The following is a 24000-nucleotide window of genomic DNA, read 5'->3' as shown; positions in this document are numbered from 1 at the left end:
CCACCCATGCGTGAGAGCCTCAGCCTCGGTATAGGTAATTAGGTTAAATAGCTGAGTTATATAATTTATTATAGCGTAAGAATAGTAGGTACCTGTAAGTATGGCACAATATAGATCCATTTTTGAAGCGTGTAGCGTTTTGACGGCCTCTGGGTTCAATCCCTGGACATGGGTTCATTCTCGGTTGGATTACTATTATTCCCATACCACCGATGCGAATTAAAGAGGAAAAGGAATATTCGTCATATTCAAAATTGCTTATTGTAACAAAAAATATCTTAAATTACTTTTTTGACTTTCAGGAAAGGTTTTAAGAAAAGTTGGTAAGGAATAGTTAGGTACATCAACATCATCATATCAGCCGATTGACGTCCACTGCAGGACATAGGCCTTTTGTAAGGACTTCCAAAGCTGCCTTCATCAAGCGAATCTCTGCGACTCGCTTGATTTCTAGTCCACCTGGTGGGGGTCGGCCAACACTGCGCTTTGTAGTGCGGGGTCGCCAATCCAGCACCTTGGAATCCCAACGTCTATCGGCTCTTCGAACTGCATAGCCCATTGCGAGGCACATAGTTCGAAGAGCTGATACGTTACGCTATGCTTACATAACATACACTACAGCTTCGCGATACTTTGAGCTATGTCGGTGACTTTAGTTCTCCTCGTTTCTCATTCTATCCGAAAGATACTCCTAGCATACTCCTAGGTAGGTAGGTACAGCTCTGGTGGATTAAATTGACAACTGGCTCGAATGATGTTTATACTGTTTTTGTATGTCAGTATATATTTGGTAGTCAGGTATCAAGTCAGGTTTCATAATTTCTTACAGGTACACCCTATCAATGTATTCGAAACATGTACGACTACATATCTACGTCATACCTTTTGTTACGTTGATAAACAAATTATCATACACACCAAACAAACGTGCTAACTCAAACGGTTGCCTTATCCTGACACATTGGCTCTAGCAGATAGTACATAACGCATGTTTAATATTTAATCAAGTACCTACTCGCATCGTATACTAGACTTAGTAAATATTTTTACCTCTAAAGTCATGCACATGTTTCTTCACATAAGAAAGTTTCTTGAATTCAAGCAACAATTTTTTTTGGAGACAAATATTTAATTATCATAGTGTCACTATTTAACTTGGTCTTTAATGAAATGTGCCGTAAAAATGTATTATTGAATAAAAGGCGTCATTTTGCATGAATCCAAGATATTTTTTCATGTACAATGAATAACAATTACTATTTTCCACTACAACCATAAAAAAATAACCTACTGAGTCAAACAAATTTGGTAAGACGCAACAGATATTCCTTCCAGAAAACGAGGTACAACGAAGGTATTTCCAGCTTATTAACTCCCCCTTTCTTAACTTAGTTTCTTAGAATGTAGAGTGGAGTAATCTAGATTCTAAGAAACAAAGTCGCAAAGGTACTAAACACTAAACGCCACCCAAGTCAAACAAAATAATATCGACACATTTTATCGTGCTTTTTCGGAAAATAACATGATACTAAAATATAATAAAAAAAAATTGTAACATCAATCGAATAACAAATAATTAAAGGCTAGAGTCTTCTTATAAGAGTTTCAAAATCCTGTATCAGAAGGCAATAATACTATAATACTAATATCACACTAGATTTACAACAAAGAAAACAAACATCCGAAAAAAATCCCTCACCTTTAAACATTGAAATAGCTACGCAAAAATAAAATACAGGCAGAAATAGAGCAGGCACTTATATAGATCAATGACTCCGCGAATACATAACAGTGCCACCTAATAATATCCGTGATACAAACAGGAACATTTCGCGAGGCGCAGTTAAATTTTATGAAACTGAATTGAAAGAAATAGTACCTACTACATTTTGTTGGCGACACAACTACGCATAAAGTTAATCACGGACTGCCGCCGGAGACGCAATAACTGAAGACGTTTTAACGATCAATTAGAAACACAAGATTTTAAGCCACAAACATAAAAGCATATCACCAAATCACACCAACAAATAATCAAAAATTTTAAAAAATGTAATAAATCCAGAAATCAATACAATACCTGATTACTTAAGATAATTACTTCGGTTACATTACCTTAAATGAGTCCTAGAGTCCCAGAGAAACTAGTGATCACTTGCAAAATTAAACTATAGATGGCTCAGTAACGTAGCCCGATGATTAGGTCACATCAAATCCGCACAGTTGTCGATACAAAAGTGCAAGATACTATACAAGTCGCGAGAAGCACTACACGACGTTAAATCATCCGGAAACAAATTAGTGTTTTGAGTCACGACCTTCAGTAATTAGGAGCACCATACAAGGAGGAGATATAATTGCATTATAAGACTTCAAAAATTAGCGACCCAACCGTCGTAACGTGCAATGAAATGCACTACAAGACGTCATGACGTCACGGCGTATGTTGGTGGCCATTTTGGAGTAGACTAACGTCTTGTGTTGCTCTACTCAGCGAAACCTCTTCTGGGAAACTCTACCTTGTGTAACTTAGGAATGAGCGACAAATATTTGTGTGCGATTATTGCGATAACTGTCTATACAATTCTTGACTGTATTTATTTACATTACAAAAACTCGAATTAGTTAAGCAATTAGTTAAGGAAGTTAAGGAAGTCGATAATTGCTTTTACTCTCATTATTTGTTTGTTAAAGGCGATAAGATTATTGTTTAGTAGGAAACATGGCTCCTTTTCGAGAGACTACTTCAGCAATAGCTTTTAGGGTTGTAAAGCCGAATATAGATGCATTACTTCACTTTTAGTCCAAATGGGAATATACGACACGACCAGTTAAGTGAGCAAAAACAAAATTATGTTCGGTGGGACTAATTTGGCAGCAACATCATAGAGAACTAGAAGTTTAGCGTTTCAGTATCTACTATAACAATGCGACACCGTCAACTACCCAACTCTACATTCCAACTAAACCTGAAGCTTAAACCACCCAATCACCCCACGGTTAAGGTCATGGACTCAAATCCGATAGGTCTTAAGTTTAATTTCCACCCGTTGGACTATTTATCTACTTCAATCAGAAGCTTTCGCCTACTCGTAGAGAGAAGTGGAAAACTTTTTCTCTGTAGAATGTTAAATTGATGTTTTTATGAACCTTCAGAAACAATCAAACCACTAGACCAACGAAACAGTTCTAATAGTTCTTCCGTTAATACCAAGATATCAATAAACACTAGACAATAGAAAACAATGGAGCTTTGAAGAATTGCACGAATGTAGCGTGCCGATACGGTGTATGACTATGGAACAATCACACTTCGCAGACTATTGTAATCAATTATGATCCTTATGATGTTTACAATAAGATCCACGTAAAAGCCGTCGCAAGGCCAGTACTGGACTGCGTCGGCACCGTTATTAATGAAAAAAGTTAACGTTTCATGCCGTACGTCTACGCAGAACGGTAACTTATGAATATTAATCTGTGTTGTTTTCTACATAACACATCATATTTTGTTTTTTAAATGATACCTCTTTTATATAAACTTGTATGAATTGCATTACGTAACTAACTTTATATTAGAAAGTGAAGAATTTAAAAGTGTTTAGTGCAATATTATCTCATCGATGTTCATAGAATAGATATAAGATAATAGGTATAAGAATGTTTTTATAATATAAGGCACTTATAAGTTATTTGTACAAAGTAATTTTTGTGACTAATCCAATTCTGCATTTTGAAAACATGCGTCTTTTATTGAGAACTATATAGACTCTCTTCTCTTGTGTAGGAACTATTTGAGGTCTAAATAAACATATTCGGATATTATTCGTAATCCCATGAAAGTTTCGAATTATACGCGGATGCTATAAACTATCAAATAAAGCTTAAAAATAGATGAGAAGTGAAAACGATAAAAATGGCCAAAATAACAGTTTTGTTTAATAAACCAAACAATGTATAAGAAGCTGGTAAGACTTTCAAGATTTATGATGCATTTTTGGAGTGGCGGTTAGCGGAACTGTTAATTTTATCTGTCTATAATGCATTCTTAACGATGCACATAAGCGATTTCTCTACACCATAAAACAAGGAATGCTGCCAATAGACGCAATCAGTTCTTAATTGGTTTCATGCGTGACGAAACGTTCACCTAAAAACTAATATTGTGCGTTTTATAAAATAAATACATATAGTAATATAGTAGAAATTTAGAAACTAACTTTTTCTTTTTGTATGCGATTTCTATTAGAACAGCTGGACAGTATCTTACTTGGTTTGCCTACTTGCTTCTCTTTTGCATCCATCGTCAAGCCTTCATCTCTCATGTCTTTACGAAATATCGCCCCCCGCTCTTTCTTTCTTTGATGTTTAAAACCGTATAATCCTAACCTGGATTTCTTTCAGCTATATCAGCAACTTTGAAACACCTAATACTCCTTCCATTGCATAGTTTGTCCTAAACTACAACTCCTCCAGAATAACTGTTTAAACTTCGCATCTCATTATTAATCATACCATCATCAACCGAGGAATTTATCTCCAACTAGCCCGCAACTTCGTCGCGTGGAATTTAGTTTTTTACAAATCCCTCGGGAACCATGGATTTTTCCGGGATAAATGTAGCCTATGTGTTAATCCAGACTATAATCTACCTCTACTTCAAATTTCAGTTAATTCGGTTCAGTAGCCTAGGCGTGAAAGAGTAACAAACATCTCGGGAATCCATGGATTTTTTCGGGATAAAAAGTAGTAGAATCTATTTCTATTCCAATTTTCAGCCAAATCGCTTCCATACAAACTTTCGCGTATATAATATTAGTAGGATAGCTGAGCATTATATACGAGTAGATATACCTAGGCCTTTCCTTAAACGAAGGCACCTCAATTTAACGAAGTCTTATTAAATAATCAAACCCTTTAGTTTCGCCGGATAAAATGCGTAATAGGTATTTTAGAATAGTAGCACGCGCTCGAACGGATGTATACGAATAAACATAACAGAATGGGCCCCTATACTTCATAACTCGAGTGTAATTCACTGTGAAAATTGAATTAAGGAACGGGCTTCTCAAAATAGTACTGAGTTGAAAAGGGCAAAATAGTAAACAATTGGAATACACGTAAGAAATAGGTATGAAGCTGCGATCCGCAATTTCCCGTGAATTACTGGTATTGTTTGTTTAAGGATTTTAACCCGTGCTACTGACGTGCAGTTTACCGTAAGTGTGTAGTGACCGTCAGTTTTAACTGTACAGTTCTAATGATATAAGAAATTTCGATTAGATGAAACTGTACAGTTAAAACTGACGGACACTACACACGTACGATTAACTGTACGAATTAAGTGTCCGTCAGTTTTAAATGTACAGATCTAATTATTTAAGAATTTTTGATTAGATGAAACTTTATAGTTAAAACTGCTTATTTAGAAGTGAAGCTCTTTAAGTAAAACAAGTCATAATAAAGTCATACTGTTAAGGATTTATGTAATTATTCTATTATTTATAAACATATATATTCTTCGTGCTTATAAACGCTTGGCGGCTTGTTTGAACGATGCATATTTATCTTATTAACTATTTAATATATTTAAATTATATCTAAAACAACAGATAATATTTAAATTAAAGTAAAATAATCTCAAATTTAAAGTTATTTAGCTTTTCCATTTTATATCTAATATTTTGTTATATCATACACATAGATAGATAAATAGGAATAACGAAGAAAACTTAATTATATAGACAGAGTATTATGAATTTAAGAGCTTTATGGGATTAAAACAACAAGACCAGTAAGCAGCTTATTTCTTCCGAGGTTTATTTAAGCTAATGATATGCATATAGATCAGAGTCATGCGTGTTGACTGTAGGTATGAGTATCGTAATCATTCCTGCTTGGCGCATAAATAAATAAAATTATCTCATTTAGATTGACAATCTGTCCGAGCAATACTTTCACATGTCTGACATAATGAGGCATATTATCTAGTCAGTACTATCTATCTATCTAGTCTATCAAGTATCTAGTATATTTGACATGAAAAAATATCCAAACATTAAACAGAACCCTTACGGATAACTTCATTGTACATCTAAAGTAATATTTTAAGGAGGTATAGTTTGTGAGTTCCTAGGGGATAGTCTTTAGATGAAGCCGATTTTGATAATCATATAATCAAGTAACGTTATTTGTTTGTGTAATAGGCTAGATTTTAGACGTATTCGGCATATCGCGGCGGGGTGGTGGTTCAATCCCCGCCCCGTAGATCTATTGTCGTACCCACTCCTAACACACTCTTTCCCGACTAGTTGGAGGGGAATAGGAATATTGGCAAAAGATAGGCTTAGCCATGCTTGACTGCAGTCGCATTTTATCGAAAGCAGTGATGCGATCTATTAGTTAGAGCATGCTTTTCTACAAGATACCTTTTCATTCTTGCCTTGAAGATGACCACAAATGTTGACTGACACTCGCGAGAGAATCAAAATAAATAAACCTAAATAATTTGATAATTTTTGTGATTTCGTCAACCGATAAATAAGTTCTTAACTTACTAATTAATTACTTTTTTCATTGACCTACATTTATGACGAGGATTTACATTTAAATGGACGGATATTGAATATGTCATTGATATTTAGTCATTAAAATCATTTGCCTATTTGCACTGAAAACATATGTCTATTACGAGATCAAAACTGAGATCTATCGAATTGTATTCTTTCGCTACTAAAAATTTTAATGTTTTGTCTAATAATTATTTACCTATTCGTATATTTTGACGATTTTAACCGTATTAAGGTCATACATTGTAGTTATCAAAAGCGTTATCTCTTCTGTGGTTACCATCATTAAGACAATCAATACAAAATAAAATAATCTCGCTTTTCCGCCCAACTCGATGAAGACATTATACATCTTTTTGTCATTAAGCTTCCACAATGTTCTTACGTCGGTTTGAGAGCATCAGGGGGAGACTCTTAACTACTTATAGAAGAAGTCAGTAAACTCAATGTCAGTTGCAACGATAAAATCCGCGAATCATAAAACGGTACACGGACACACGGCCAGTATAAAAAGAGAGCAAACACGACAGTTTCCGATACAAAAACCACTTCCTCGCGGGTTTGCTTCTCAGAAGTAATGAAACGTACGTAAATAGTCCAGCACGGGGACGGAACCATGCGTCGGCGCCGAAACACCGAGACGAACCAGTGATTGATTGAAGTGACATTGAAAAACTTACCGCCAGCCGCCGGTGCATCCGTCTACAGAGAATGCTTGCATCTACAATTGTTATTAATAAACTTTCATTCGTACTACTAACGCACGGTGAAATACATGATGATAGTGATATACAATGTCCTAATAATATTTTTTAAAAAGAATCATTCTAATTTTTTTTTTTCGATTAGCCGGAAAAACTGATAAAGGATTAGTAGTTGGAACGACAATAATTCAGCGGATGGGAACCTAACCCATCTAAATGTCGAGTCCTGGTCTTTAAGTACTTTAAGCAGTGCCCTCTATGAACGTAATTTCATATTATGAAAATATTCCAAGGTAATTTTACTTTTCGTTAAAATAATCATTGGCTACGGTCACACCTAAAAACATAATTTTAAATGAATAACGAAGAAAAAATAATGAGCGGTTATCAACCATAATGTACCTCGACATGCCTACCCTAGTATAAAACCTTATGTATCTACCGATGAAACCCATAATACACAATCAGAAAAAAAAGACCCACTCAATCACATAAAGTAAGTAAAGTACATAAAATAAACGTAGTACGCAAATAAAAAGCTAAGCAAATAAAACAGTTTTATAGCGGCCATTACTCATTTAATAAAACTCCAAATGGTAGCACTTTATATCCCCGCACGGTAGCTGGAGAAATAAACGATTGTAAACCCGAACAAAATCTATTCCTGACCAATAGGTATGACATAGCACGACCCCGTAAGCCCGTCAGATTCATCACTTGTTTGGGTAATTTTAATTCACTTGTAATTAAATATCTTAGCCCACGGTGTTCAGTTAAAAGCATATAAAGTTTCGAATGTAATCTTCTTCTGTTTTTGGATTTTTGTAGTTCATAATGCATTTCGCATCTATAGTTGTTAAGAGGAGGCACGAAGGCAAATGTAATTACATAATGTAATTTTGACTGGTTTTCATTAATATTATCAGCCTCACAGCTCTTAAGCTAATAATATTTGTAAAAGGGTGCAAAAAACATATTCTGAACTGAAAAGTATACTATCAAAGACAATGATATACCTATTGCTTATTATTGTAATTATAATGGACGCATTTATATATAGGATCGACGACCTAATATTCTCCCCTAGGCATGGCAATCTTGACACTTGACACTGATAATCTCTAAAAACTAATGCGGACTACCTACAGTTTTAATTATAAATAAAATTAATTTATATGTATAAACTCGCAGTAATAAATTTTCAATTTTAACTGTACGGTGGAACTGCTCATTTAAATCGTCCTTGTACAAAAAAAAAATGAGAACTGCACAGTTTTTTCTAATGATTTTTATAGAAATTTTGATTAGACAAAACTGTACAGTTAAAACGGAAGGTCTGTATCCCGCATTAGGAAGTGTATAAACATCATTATTAAGGCCTTAGCTTGAAACGTATATCATATATTGAAGCAAACTGTGTCAAACTAAAAATTAAACATGATATTCTTTGTGTAACACTTCTGTTTTACTGTGATGCAATCTCGAAAACGACCGCACACCTCAATTTCATTCATGTTCTATCCGTTTGATCTTCCGGTGAGTATCCATTACCTACATTCATATATTTGCATAATATACTTACTTATACTTATTAACATTTCCTAAACACTACACGCACACTTATCTACAATTACAAACGAACATTTCCTCCTTTTTATACCTAGTCAGTCAATTTACCGACTTCAAAACAGGAGGAGAAGGTTCACAATTCGACGCTTACGTTTTTAATGTTTGTTACCTACCTCATAACTTCGTCATTTATTAACCAATTTTAAAAAATATTCTTTAGTTTGAAAGAGTATACTTCCAGATTGGTCCCACTTAATTTTCATGAAAATGCGTTCAGTAATTTTGTGTTAAAATAACTAAAATAAATAAATGAAATGGCCCATAATGTGGCACTTTCGCGCACAACTTCATCGTTAACCGACTTGAAAAAGGAGGAGGTTCTCAATTCGGTCGGTATTTTTTTTTTTAATAACCGATTCTGTTAATTCTTTTTTTGTTGGAAATTGAATTTTTCTTTTTTTTTGGATTGGCGGAAAAAATAAGTATGGCGATAGTCCTACTTCCGATCTTCTGTCACAAAAAGCTAATAAAACTACTAAAACTTAAAAGTTCTAGGACTACTTTCTGTTTAAGTTCAATAGGTTTTAATTACATTCCTAAATATGTGTTAGGTTGTTAAGTATATTCGTATAGGTATAACATATGTTGCCATTTTCACATAGGTAATATATTCATTTTCGTATTGCTGTAATATCAGTAAGTATGTACCCACTCTTTGTTTTATGTAACTGAAGGTAGATAGCCTCAAAACTAATGTCGAAATTTCAAAAAATCAATTGTGAGCTAGATCTAAATCTAGTCAGTGTATCAAGATAAATTTGTCAAACAGAAGGTTGCTAAACAAGTCAAATCAATTTTTATTTTACTTATATATGTAGCTACTTGTATGTACCTGGTGCTTAAACAATTAACATAATTAAATAACGCTATTATCAGGATTGGATATTCTCGTTTTATAGTAGGGAAAAATGAAGGTAAATGTTATATATTTTATAGAAATTTTCAATATTTAGACTTTTAAAACACACGTACGGGCAGTGGAAGACTTTTTTGGAATTCCTACCTATTATTTATTCACATCTTGTTTTTTTTTTATTTCAATAATATAAAATGGAGAAAATAAAATTAAAAGTCTGAACTCCGTTAGTCTGGTGATACATTTTGCTTCTATGCTGACTGAAAACATCCCGTTCAATTTGAAAACCTGTTTACTTTTCTTATTTCTGAAATTTATGCAAGTGGATATCAAAAGGGAAACCTCTCATCCTGCAAGGTAGGACTAATGCTGCTTGTGCAAAAATATCCTTATCTGAGAGTAATACCTACACATCATACAATATCCCACTAATGGGTTTTCGGCACTTGAAAACTAGCCAGAAACGATAAAATCGCGCATCTGGTTACTCATGAGCATTCAACTTGATATATTGCTACACTTTAATGCTTTTAGTGCCAAAAATGAGCTCCAGCCCGATATCACGATCATTGCTTTTGTTTTGACACTGACCATTACATGAATCAACTTTCTATTTTACAAAGGCCTGTCCTTCGACGTACAACTATGTCTATGCAGGGTACTAGCTATGCAGGGTAAGGAACACGTGCCTACGTACGGCATAAGATACCCTGTCCTATAGCCTATTTTAACGGTCCACAACAGTTTCAGGCCTCCCTCCTCATAAGAGAGGGGATGTGTAGCTTAGGCCCACCACAAAATAAGCAGGCTTTGTTAAGCATTAATCTATACTAATATTATAAAGCTAAAGAGTTTGATTGTTTGCTCTCAGGAATTAATAGTTCGGTTTGAAAAATTCTTTCAGTGTTAGATAGCCCATTTATCGAGGTATACTAATATTATAAAGCTGAAAAGTTTGTTTGCTTGAACGCGCTAATCTCAGGAACTACTGGTCCCATTTGCAAAATTCTTTCAGTGTTTGATAGCCTATTTATCGAGGAAGGCTATACTATTCCTACAGGCACGGAAACCACGCGGGTGAAACAGCGCGACGTCAGCTAGTGTTACATACAACCATATCAGTCAGACAAAAACTGCTTGACGAAAGAAATGACTATGGCAGTAAGAATTTACCGGACAAACTCTGCCAACAAGAACTAGACTTATTCTCTTTCTCTTAATTTATAAAGGAGAACGACACTGCGTATCATAACTCTGCCATCAAGAACACGACTTATTCTCTTAATTTATAAAAGAGAACGACACTACATATCATTTATCTTACATGCTCAATAAACACAAAATGCTAATTTGTCTACAAAATTTTATAGCGTTTCCGACAGTCATTTTAGAATCATATGAGCAAATTGCATAAGGCCGTAAACTATTAGTGTCTTCAGGCTTGAAATCTAGGTGTTGTTGACCTCTTACCCAACACGACCACACCTTGGCCTGTTGTAATTCCTACTGACATTTACTATTCGTATACATGCTTACGTATAACTTGAGTGTCCTGAAGTGCGATTTAGAAGCAATGAGGTAACACAATAAGTGCCAAAAAATGTTAAATGGCATGTGGGTTTTACTTGAAAGCTCTATAGCATCGTTTCTCAACCTGTGGTCCGCTGACCCCTGGGGGTCCGCGCGCATGTGTTTGGGGGTCCGCGTTGTCATCTCTGGACCATACATAAATGCTAATGTCTCGTAATCGTTACGATTATTGCACTGATTTGAGATTACAACTTATTAGCAACATCAACCCAAATATCACTGATTTAGTTGCAAAAAAGCATATTTTTCATAATAAACAGTTTTGTACCTATTTTGATCTGTAATAGGTAACTAAAATGAATACCTAATCGGATTTTTTTGCTTTTTATATTATTTAGGGGGTCCGTGAAAACTGTGCTTGATTTCGTAGGGGTCGGTGGCTGAAAAAGGTTGGGAAACGCTGCTCAGTAGCATTAACAAACAGTTTTATTCCGTTTTCCAGTTGGTAACTAAATGATGATTTAACGACAAAGATTGATGGAAGCAATCGGTTCTGCTTTCTTCTACACACAACACATGAAATGAACACAGAATAAAGATCATACAGAATGAGTCTTTAAAGGCAGCGTGGTGAAGCCGGTGAACCCTATAAAAAAACAAACGTCACGAATCTCATAATTTGTATTTCCAACACAACAATAACGTAAATAAATATAATCAATAATTACCAGTAAAAATAGGTAGGTACTTATTTCTTTAGTTTTTGTGAATAGTTTTTAAAATATTTAAAAACGTAAGACGCCATTTTTCTTGAATAATATTGAAAATTATTGATGCGACGCTTCGTGTCTTACTGACTCGAGAATGTATTCGTTTTTGAATTTTGTATTTGGAGTGGCTACGACAACGTCGTGTTCCATAATTATGCTGTATTTGACTATTATTAATTAATCTGTGGACATGAACTATAGAATTGTAGTATTTTGTTAGTTTCAAAAAAATTGCGGAGTTGAGTTTCTTGCTGACTCTTCTCATCTTAAGTCGTAGTAGAGTAAAATAATATATTTCCTGACAAACAAAATAATACGAAATGCATTAGAAACCTACTTAAAATATATTATTTTGATTTGACTTGGAATTGTATAGAAGTAGAAGATTCTCTACCTGACTGTGGTATATAACATACCTACTTTAAAGTGATATATGCGACGAAATAAATATCATAATGAGTCCGCAGTAAAATAAACTAAAAAGAGGAATACAAATTATTTTTGTAAGCTTTTGAAGACCAAAAAGGATCGAAAGTCGAGACACGAAAAAATGCATTAATTGGTGAAGCAAATGTAACAGGAAGGGCCGGAACTAAACATTAAAACACAACAACAACTATTAGATATATTTGAAATTAGTCTCTTTGACCTTCAAATAAGAATGAATATTGCTTAACGCAAAGTAATACAAAAGAATGTAACCGAAGCGTTAATGGTTGTGCTTTTGAATGTAGTTGCACTTTTAAGTTTAGGTAATTATTATATTTCATTGATTTACAGTAAATTTCGTTAAATTAACACCAACATTATTCATACGAAATTATTTTACAACACCACTTAAAATATTTCTTCGGCAGACGTTAATTGTACTTACCTAGCGCTATAAAGTTTTATACGTGTTAATTTTGAATAGAACCTTCGTCAGTAAATAGTGTTAGCTTTAGCGTTTTCTGATCTTTTTTTTTCATTCTTTACAACTTAGCTCTTGATTACAATCTCACCTGATGGTAAGTGATGATGCAATCTAAGATGCAAGCGGGCTAGCTTGTAAGGAGTAGAATGAAAATCCACACCCTTTTCGATTTCTACACGAAATCGTACCGGAACTCTACAACATCGCTTGGTAGGTACGTCTTTGCCGGTAGAGCCAATCGAGAAAACCTCAATCAGCACAGCCAAAAATGGGAGTAGGTACCTACTTGACATTAGTGTGTTAATTTTTTTTTTATATTTTTACTAATAGGAGCACTTTATAAGGGGACTTAAATAAGCGATTTAATGTTAATATAAATACATTATTTTGTAAACAAGTAAAATAGGTCCAACTTATTCTGACATTTAAATTCTTTACAGCTTGTTACAAGATATCTTTAATCTCTCTCTTACCTTACCATGTTTAACTAATGCCTATGTAGTGTGTACGAACGCGTTAATATTCAAATGTTTCCGCTCTAATTATTTTTTAATCAAGATCCTCGTAGACAATACCTCTTACATCGTTATAAAAAAAAAACTAAGAACTGCAACATTGCAAATATAAACCAGTACAATAGTATTATTTACAAGAATGTTATAGACGTAAAATACCTATAATTTGAATTAAAATAAACCTATACTAATATTATAAAGCTGAAGAGTTTATTTATTTGATTGAACGCGCTAATCTCAGGAACTACTGCTCCGATTTAAGAAATTCTTTCAATTTTAGATAGCCCATTTATCGAGGAAGGCTAAAGGCTATATTTTATCCCCGTATTCCTACGGAAACGGAAACCACGCGGGTAAAACCGCGTGGCGTCAGGCGTCAGCTAGTTAATTAATAGGGAAATTGTAGAGATTTGTACCACACGTGATTGTACGGCAGTCGGCTTTGAGTTACAATTTTAGACTCTGTAACGATGATTTTAAAGTGTGGGATGAACACCGTGCATTTCTTGATATTCTTATGTATAATCCACTTCTACAGTGGGTCTCCTTTGAATAAACTTAAAAAGTTATGTCTGTTTGTTAGTATTGTGTAGGTCACTTGTTCGAAAGTTCAAAGCGAGCAAAGAATACAGGAGTTGCTTGACAGTATACCAGTGGCGAAGGATGGAGTTTTGATGAAGGTAACCGTTCCCAAGTAAAAGGAAATTCATACCGCTTGATACACACTCCAGTTTCTCATATTATCTCATACGTATATTCATTACATATAATATATATGTAGGGATTTATAAACGGTAGCTATGTGACTTAAAATTTCTAAGTACCAAATGAGGTTATCTTTCTTCTAAGAAATTTTCAGCCTGGAGTTGGGAAGTTGAAGGTATTACATCCACGGAGAACACGTAAAGCAGTCATTATCAATCATTAACATCTGATCGTGATCGTTACAAATCAAGCGTTATCACCCTAAACCGCATTGAATAGCATGTAGGGTCTTAGCTCTATTTCCCCTCATCTTTATGAAGGGAGACCAGGGCCTGTAGCCGAGTGGTACGTCGATTCTCTTTCTACGATCGCAATCGTTTCGAAAACTAGAAAAATGTATGGGAATGACAGATCTTGATCACGTGACCTGTCTATAGAAAATGTCATTCCCATACATTTTTCGCGTTAGCGATCGTAGAAAGAGAATCCTACCTCCTATCCAGGGCCTATAGTAGGCCGTTAAAATAGGCTGATTATAATGAATAGATACCAGATAAAAAAGACAGTGAAATAAAATACTTAACACTTATTTCAGTACAAAAATGAAGTTCCACTTTTGAATATTTGCTTTTTTAATAGATTTCGTGGAACAATTAGAAGGTGAGGAAGCAATAAATAAGGCGTGGGAGTGTCGACGATTGGATTCCCGGAGGTGGGCTTTGAGCGCGGCAATAGAGGAAGAGATCTGACGACGCGATGACATCGAGTGGAACTTAACAATCATTATATTTGAGTTACTACAGACACAAATATAACATGTAGAATTATATATATTAACTTTTATAAATGCTAAGCTCAGGGCATTTTTATTTTAAAATTATCTACTGACCTACAATTTATTTTTAAGTGTGTAATTTTTAGCAATGATTTAGTATAATTATTTCCCCACCATTGATTCATAAACTTATGCTTGGAATGAGAGCTAACAAGAATGAGAGCTAAAAAAAAAAAATTATACTAATATTATAAAGCTGAAGAGTTTGTGTGTTTGTTTGATTGAACGCGCTAATCTCAGGACTACTAGTCCGATTTGAAAAATTATTTCAGTCTTAGATAGCCCATTTAGCGAGGAAGGCTATAGGCTATATATTATCCCCGTATTCTTACGGGATCGGGAACCACGCGGGTGAAACCGCGCCGCGTCAGCTAGTAATATATAATAGGACTGCGACCTTTTGTCTTTAAGTTTTATTCCATACAAGTTACTGAAAAATAACACGTTAAATTGTAATCAGCGTTTTTCAGTTCACAATATGACAGCAGATTATAATATCACGAGTGAGATTATTAACTAATGTATTTTACAATCTAACTGTGACATATAGGTAGAAATTAATTGAAAAAAATAAACAAACGTAGGTATAGGTTTCAGTAATGCAAGGCGGTAAAAATTAAGTGCAACATATTTATTTTTATGCAATTAAAATTTGCATAGCGATAAACAAAGCAGCTGATATAAGCATTTCGACATAATATTTCTAAAGTTCATTGACCGACTTAGCCTAAACGTATAGAGATCGTTAGTTCGAATTAATTCAGATTGCATTTTTTGAGCGTAGGCAGCCTAGCCATTCATGTGTAGTAAGCAATAAATTGGCAACACTGCCCACATCGGTACAACACACTTTCTTCTAACGAAAGAAATATCCACCCACGAACGGACTGACACGATTTGTACCGGTTCTAAAATCTATCGATTTCCGACTTTTGATAGATTGCGTAATGGCATGTTATGGCCAGACATTTGTCGATTTATAAAAGCTGAAACTTTGTCCTTCTATCACATTCATAGGTAAGTACGGTAGGGAACTGTGAAAAGAGATCATTCACGCTCCATACATTTTTGGGCTTTTTTGAAAGTGCCGGCCAACAAAAAAAAATGGCACAACTCGTTAGAATTAGCCATTTGGAGTAATAGCTAATATGTCATAAAAGTTGTTGGGTGGCTCTGAACCAAGTTATACAAGGTTCGACGTTTCGTTTTTTCCATACATTTTGTTAATTTTCAAAAATGCCCACAAAGAAAATAAATTAATGCGTATCGTTAGAACTGCCCATTTGAAGCAATAGTTAGTATGGCACAAATGTTGTAGGATTGGTCTGAACCAAGTTATCAAGGTACGATGACCGTGGGCGCATTGGAAGGTTTTAAGGGCCTAGCTCTTCAACTGTCTAAATATTGAACATGTTATTTTTATATGTTCTATGGGTTATCATGAAAAATCTTGACCTTAGGTAAATTTCTGGTTCTTAACTTTGTGGCAACCCTTCGCCACAGACCCTTAAAGATTAATCTTTAACAATGTTTTTGAAATGTTTGCCACGAATCTAAGTGACTTAGGATATGCATTTCGACACAATTCCGACAAAAATATGCATGTCTATGATAGAAGCTTGAGTTTTTATTTTTTATTTTTTACAAATTAGCCCTTGACCACAATCTGAGCTGATGGGAAGTGATAATATAATCTTGAATGGAAGCGGGCTAACTTGCTAGGAGTAGGTGGAAAATCCACACCCCTTTCAAACCAACTGTGTCACGGAGGCCGTCAAACTAACAGCATTTATAAAATGATGAATATCTGGCTATAGCAGGCGTTTAAGGCGTAACAGTTTCAGAGATTATCCGCTACACTTCATCGGATCACGTCCGGTTTTATCTGTACATGAACAGTTACAATTGCTACGTTGTGTTTTACAACTGTTTTTCTCTCAACGCAAGTCATTCATTTCTTTCATTCGATATCAGCCTATTTTAACGGCAAATAGAGCAAAGCTTCCTCCTTATAGGAGAAGGATATGGAACTTGGACCCAACACACTGGTCCAAAACAGGTTGGCAGGCAGATTAGCAGCAGTTAGGGTTGTTCACGCGAGTTGCCGTCCGCGCGAATGGTGGCGCTGGCGTGCGAACGAGTGTGTGACTCGTTCACATTATTTATAACCGATTCAATGTAAAAATAATGTTAATCTATGTAATGACCACTATCAGGTGTTACTAGGGATCGACGGCTTACAGTGTTAGGCACTGACTACCCAACACCGAGCTGAAAATTTTTACTGAAAATTTCTTAGAAGAAACAGAAGCTGACTATTCCATAACGCTACCCAAGACTCGAACCAAAAACCTTTTCGTTCCGAAGCCTTTACAATAACTAACGTGGCAGTTCAAGTAAGTATTCAACGTATGATTAACGTACCTACATAAATTTTCAAAACACATAATAGGTATTATTTCCTCAATGTCATTGTCGTTATTGTGTTTATTACCCACAGTATATTGTCTAGCGGTATTCGTTCATCAATCATCCTATATTTCTGCGTCGCGGATTTCTCTTCAAAACTTTGATATACTGGATGGCTTGGAAAAAAACCACGGAGTTTCTCTAAACAACAAAAGACCCTATACATTTAACTGTTGTTTCCACAATAGCCACTTTCTTTTTAACCTTTCGCGATATGAAAGACTATAAATGTCATATATTGAATTTACTTTAAACGACTGCTATTAAAAAGAAATCGTGTCGTGAATAACGACGTATTGAAAACGAGGAAATGTAAGATGCACCGCGACAGTTTAATTGAATTGTTATACAGCAAACAGAAAGTTAAACGTCTGGCGTTTAGTCCAAAGATATGAATGTAACAAACATAGTCATCATAGTAAATTGCACTTCTGTGTGTATTACACCAACTACAACAAAAATCTTCGTAATAATTTTATGATTTATTTATTTCAAGCCATTTTTATTCTATATTTCTAAATTATTTGCGTACATTTCAAATTTTAAATTTATGTTAGTTATATTAGTCAGTATTTTTTGAAATATAGACCCCAAAACGCGTAAAGGCCTCCTCCAGCCGTTTCCACTGCCCTCTGTCCAGTCCCACCTTCATCCACTTTTTCCCTGCTATTTGGGGAATGTCATCAGTCCACCGTTTTTGAGGTCTGTCAACTCTCCTTTTTCCTGGTGGACCTAGCCATTTAGTGATTCTAAGTCTATTAAACGAGTAACATGTCCTGCCCATTGCAACTTTTAAAGCATGTTTTTATATGATTAGACAAATTAAATAACTGCAGAGTCTGCAGATTTTTAAAAGAAAAAGATTATTGTGTACTTTTCAAACGGTTCAAAAAAACGTGCAATACAATATTTCATCATCGTCAAAGGAGATGCTTTAATATGATAATTAACATTTACTTTTTTTATTAATTAACTTAAATTTAGCGAAATCACATTTAACTTAATTTGTTTAATAAAGCTTGATACAATAAAAACCATATCTGTTATTGTTATATAGGTTTTACGAGCGTTTCACGTAATAACACTTACATTTTATAATGATCATAATAATCTTAGTATAGAAATAAAAAATAATTACTCTCATCGGTAGCGTAGTTATTTCGAAGTTTAGAAGAGTAACAATCTAAAGAGATCATTGTACACAATCGTAGTCAAGGGTTAACTTGTAGAGAATAAAAATACATAGATAGTCTACGTGTACAAGTTACACAGATAGTCATTTCAAAGTTTAAAAGAATCGAGTGAATTTGAAAAAAAGATTTGGCCGGTTTCTATATTTAGTTTCAGAAATTCTTGAGCATGGCCAGTACTCGTGTTACTTAACCTAATTTTGCAGACATAAGTACATACAAAGCCATTAGCGAAGCAAAACAAAAATGGATAAATCGAACAATCGATTAATGCCGATGCCACCCACAATGCGCGGATCGTTTATAAAATGGCAATGCGTTTCCGTTGTGTGACGGACACTTTGATGCGTTTGCGTCCCGTTTTAAGCTGTTTTAAGCCATATTTGTCCATACAAGTTGCTAAACTCGCCGATCTTCGATAATGCCCTGTCGTAAATATTTTAGACTTGCATTGTGAAGTTATGGGCATGCTAACTTGCGGTTTTCTTTTGCTGATTAATGATATAACTCGTACATTGCTATTATTTTAAGTTTATCAAATTTTGTTATTTCCGCTTCATTACTTGAACGATTGGAAAGTGCAGTGTTAGAAAGAGGGTTGCAGGGAGCCGCTGGATGCTGACCGTTCTGTTTTGAACTCCATGCAAGAGTCATATATCCAGCAGTGGACGTCCATCGCCTATCAATGATGATGATATTGACTTGAAAGATTTACCGCTACATAATTTTAGCGTGTACCTTCTTAGACTAGGCAGGAGTATATCTACAATTAGGTATACCATCAGGTGACATCATAGTCAAAAGCGAGTCAATGTTGCATTAAAAAAAAACATATAAGTTGTCTCAATTTCAAGTTAAAGTGAGTTGATCTCTGTTTAATGTAAAATGAGTCCGGTTGGTTCACCGTCGAGGCTCTATAGTATTTTTTTTTTTTTTAATTTTGCCACATATTTATATGCAGCACATATGAGAACTAGACTATAGCGGCTCATCCTTGTAATCATCTCCTCTCGTCGTTAATTGTTCCTTTCAAAAGCTGCGAGCCGAAAACACAAAACCTGTCATTAACATAATACGAAATTCAATTGTCTTTGAAGTTGAGGCCTAATCTGATTTTCATTATCCCACACTGAACATTAATAAATACTAAAACAATGGTACATTGCGAATGAGTTATTTTATGGAGCAAATTGCGAAATTTTGTGTTTTTCAGTTCACACGTACAGAGTCTAAGTACTTGCCTATTTTATTGTCGTCGTAAATAACAATAAAATCTCAAATTACAACGTGTAGTATGTAAACTGATGCCTGACGATCTATGCATCTATAGTACAAGTAGATACTGTAATATTATAAGCATTTGCATTCATGTCTTAACAAATATAGTAGGTATCCTTTGATCAACCCATATACGGCTCACTGCTGAGCTCGAGTCTCCTCTCAGAATGAGAGGGTTTAGGCCAATAGTCCACCACGCTGGCCCAATGCGGATTGGCAGACTTCACACACGCAGAGAATTAAGAAATTTTCTGGTGTGCAGGTTTCCTCACGATGTTCTCCTTCACCGTTAGAGACACGTGATATTTAATTTCTTAAAATGCACATAACTGAAAAGTTGGAGGTGCATGCCCCGGACCGGATTCGAACCCACACCCTCTGGAATATGGGTATATGGGTATATGGGTTATAACGATCCTTTGATATTTAAGAATGGAATAACTTTTTTTTTTCTCTAACGTATTCTTTTATCATAGAAGTTAAAATACACAGAAAAATAACAGATATTCTAAAATTAAACTTTACCTACCAAAAGATCAACCAAATCCAAAAAGATATACTTATAGATGCAATATAAAGACAGTTTATATTAATATGTCCTCAGATGTCAATTCACAAATGATAAAGAATATGATAAAGCCTGAACCACCGTTGTTACTGTAAATTACTGTAAAAAATCAGAAAGTATAAAAAATATGCAGTTACCGTTAAATGGTCGCCATCAAAGAAACGTTACAAGTAATCATGTATATAATATAGATGGATATGTATCAAAAATTAGCCAATACTTAAACCTATACTTTGCATTTTGGTTAACATCATATTTGTTAACTTTATCTAGTTTCGAAATATCAAAAATTTCATAATTACAGCTAACTTCTAAAATTTCAAGACAAATTACGTCAGTCCCTCCACCAACCATCTACCAGTGTGATTACATCGTAACTTAACTGCTAAGCTGGTTGTAAATCTTTGCTTGTTCCGTAATTAGAATAATTAGGAATAGACGCCACTCAGTTTTTTCAAATGACTTTATTAGTTGTGATGTTATTATTTACTTTTTAATTAAGTAGGTAAATTTTTGTGTTTTTGGAGTCGGATTGATTTTTTTACTGGAGAAAGGTAGTTTGGAGAGTATATGCCAGAACTCCACCATCTATTTCCACTACTTTTTCTCCTTTTCTGCCACAAAATCACGTTTCTAATTCCTATAGCAAAAGTGCGTGGCATGCCTTTTTGGAGTCTAATTCCTACAAACACACCTTAACCTAAACCTAAACACACCAACACACACAAACACCTACAAACGCTAAAAGTAAAAGTGAAAAGCGCAATTCTTTAAAAAAAGTTAATGCTCGACAGTTAAAGATCTGACCCAAACATCGAACCCAACCCAAAAAGAGGTTTATGGGATTCGATCTCCACTATATTCGATGGTTAAAAAGACATTGAAAAAAAATAGTAAATAATATTAAAAAAGTATTTCATGGTAAGTTACCTGTTTCTTTGGCCCGATATCCGATCAGAGTGCCCCATTGGTTTTTCAAATCTTCAATCTCTGTACGTATATTGATCTCACTGGAGAATACTTTCTGCTGACCGAGCAGATTTTTCCGTCCGCTCTTAGAATCCGGTTGAAAGAACGAAACGATTTTGTGCAGTTTGCTCATCGTGAGAGAACTTGCAAGGCGATTTTTTAGCACGGTTTTACTCACGGCAAACTAACGGGCATAGTCACAGTTGGATTAGTTCGGTTGGAGTTGAATAACCGCACGCATTTGAAGAGTTTGATAACGCTGGGTTTTTTAACACTGTCACTGTAAACGGAGTACGAGTACGAAGGCAGAGGCGGTGTTTTTTGTGTTGGCTGTTCGGATGCGCGAGCTACAGTGTCGTGTCGCCCCTTCGTCTGTTGCACACTTTCTTCATGCAGTTCAAGGAACTTTCGTTGGATGCCGCTCACCCCCAATATAGTGACGAAGGGGTTTTGCAAGGCAAAAAAATCAGCAGTAGTCAAGTGCGGTTGTGTGGTTGTTATTAACTAAGGTTTAACTTTTATGTTTTTATTTATCTATTTATCTTAATATACAGGTTGTTCTGTATAATGGATAAAACGCAAACGTAGATAAACCACCTAATTATCTTGAAAAAAAATTAATAGTTTTGAGAAATCCCTTTTGACCAAGTTATATTTATTTTCGGATTTTTCAAAATCAGTTTTTGCAGCGTATCTGATGTAAATAAGGTTTTAAAGATCTGATTTTCGTTAAATAATAATGTTTTATTTGTTTGGTAAGAAGCTTTCAATGCAATAGTTGTTTTCCTGTCATTAAGATGACCGGATTTAAAAAAACATCCTGTAAAAAACATGAATAAATTTTAATAATTTATACATTTATCGAGGTTTGTAAATTGGTATAAAACTTGTATCTACTCTTTGTAGTCACAAAGTTGCTGGTAAAAATGTATGGAAAATGCTTATATTTTTATTCGCGAAAAATAAAGTTCTATATTTTTAAGAACCTACATACTTTATTTTAAAACTGCAGTTGGTCTAAATCCGTAACTGTCGTAAGAAGCAGGTAGAACTTTAGTTACGAGAGTATGTTTTATAGATTGGTTCCCTTTTTCTCTCCAACTTAGCTATTCCTGAAATAGGTAGGTACCTAACCTGCCCAACTAAATTGACATTTTGAATCTTTATTTTTAACTGAATATTAGTGGCTACAACAGATTTATTATTGCATGTGTGCAAATTGGTTTAGCAGCCACAGTGTATAGGAGGAACAAACATACTTACACACACACACACACAAACTTTCGCCTTTATAATATTAGTGTGATGTGATGTGACGTAAAGTGTGATTATTTGAAAAGGTCAACAGGTAATAATAACAAATTAATGGATCCTAGATACCTTATAACAAACCTTGACAGTCATTCCAACAACCGGTTAGTGCTTATAATTATTTTTATAAGTATTATATTTTACTTGTAAAGCAAACATGACAAGATCGATTTCAAGTGGAAATCTATGTTAAAGGAAGTAGGGCGTGACCGGTAACGCGAGTACTTTGTAAAGGATAAACGAAGCATGAGGTTTCAAATCAGAAGGTAAAATACCCATTAACTTCCGCTTCGTTTGATGCCTACTAATGAAGCTCCAAACAAGCAAGAACAGTATAATATTGTGTTTGTATACTATGAGACCTCCAACTTTTCAGTTATATGCATTTTAAGAATTTAAATATCACGTGTCTCAAACGGTGAAGGAAACACATCGTGAGGAAACCTGCATAACTGAGAATTTTCTTAATTCTCTACGAGTGTGAAGTTTGCCAATCCGCATTGGACCAGTGTGCTTGACTAATGCCTAATCCATTCTGAGAGGAGACTCGTGCTCAATAGTGAGCCGAATATGGTTTGTTAATGATGATATTAATAAAACAAAGTAGTGGACAAACATTCATTGATGCTTGAAAAAAGCGTTATAGATGAGTATAACGCGTTATAGATGAGTAGTACCTTAGAACTTTTCAAAATGTAGTATATTTAAATCTACAATATACTCATTTAATGCACATAATATTATTTCTTTTAGTTTAAACTTACACCAATTTTTTTTTAAACATTGCCTATATTTACTGCAGACCGCAATGCGTATTGCAGTCACGTAGGAAAGAGCGATGCATCCGCTCAATTTCTATTAACTATCAAATTAGCTACAATGTAGTGTTATTTGTTGCAACTCAGTTGCCAATGTTATAGGAATCTTAATTAATAGCTACTGAACAGATTATAAATAATATTATATTATAAACAAAAAAAAAACTACATCTTGTTAAAACGAAAACTATCAACTTATAAATTGTAGTCCACTGTCCACTCCACAGTTCCGCACTGAACTTAATCCATTCAGCGCCATCTAACGACCGTTGGTTTAACTACGCCGGAAACGCTATGAGGCAGCATTGTACTGTTTACTTATACCGCTAGATGGCATTACTAGTACAATTTTTTTTCACAGTCGCAATGAA

General features: G+C 34.7%; 1 protein-coding gene across 1 annotated transcript in view; it reads right to left on the bottom strand.

Moving 5' to 3' along the window:
• LOC112045111 (uncharacterized) overlaps positions 1–24000 on the bottom strand; it is a 132151-nt gene that overhangs the window by 43325 nt on the left and 64826 nt on the right. The gene's annotated exons all lie outside the window — the stretch shown is intronic.

Source organism: Bicyclus anynana, chromosome 9 (genome assembly GCF_947172395.1).
Source record: "Bicyclus anynana chromosome 9, ilBicAnyn1.1, whole genome shotgun sequence".
NCBI lineage: Eukaryota > Metazoa > Arthropoda > Insecta > Lepidoptera > Nymphalidae > Bicyclus > Bicyclus anynana.
The sequence above is the reverse complement of the archived record's forward strand: the minus strand, read 5'-3'. Positions and strand labels throughout refer to the sequence as shown.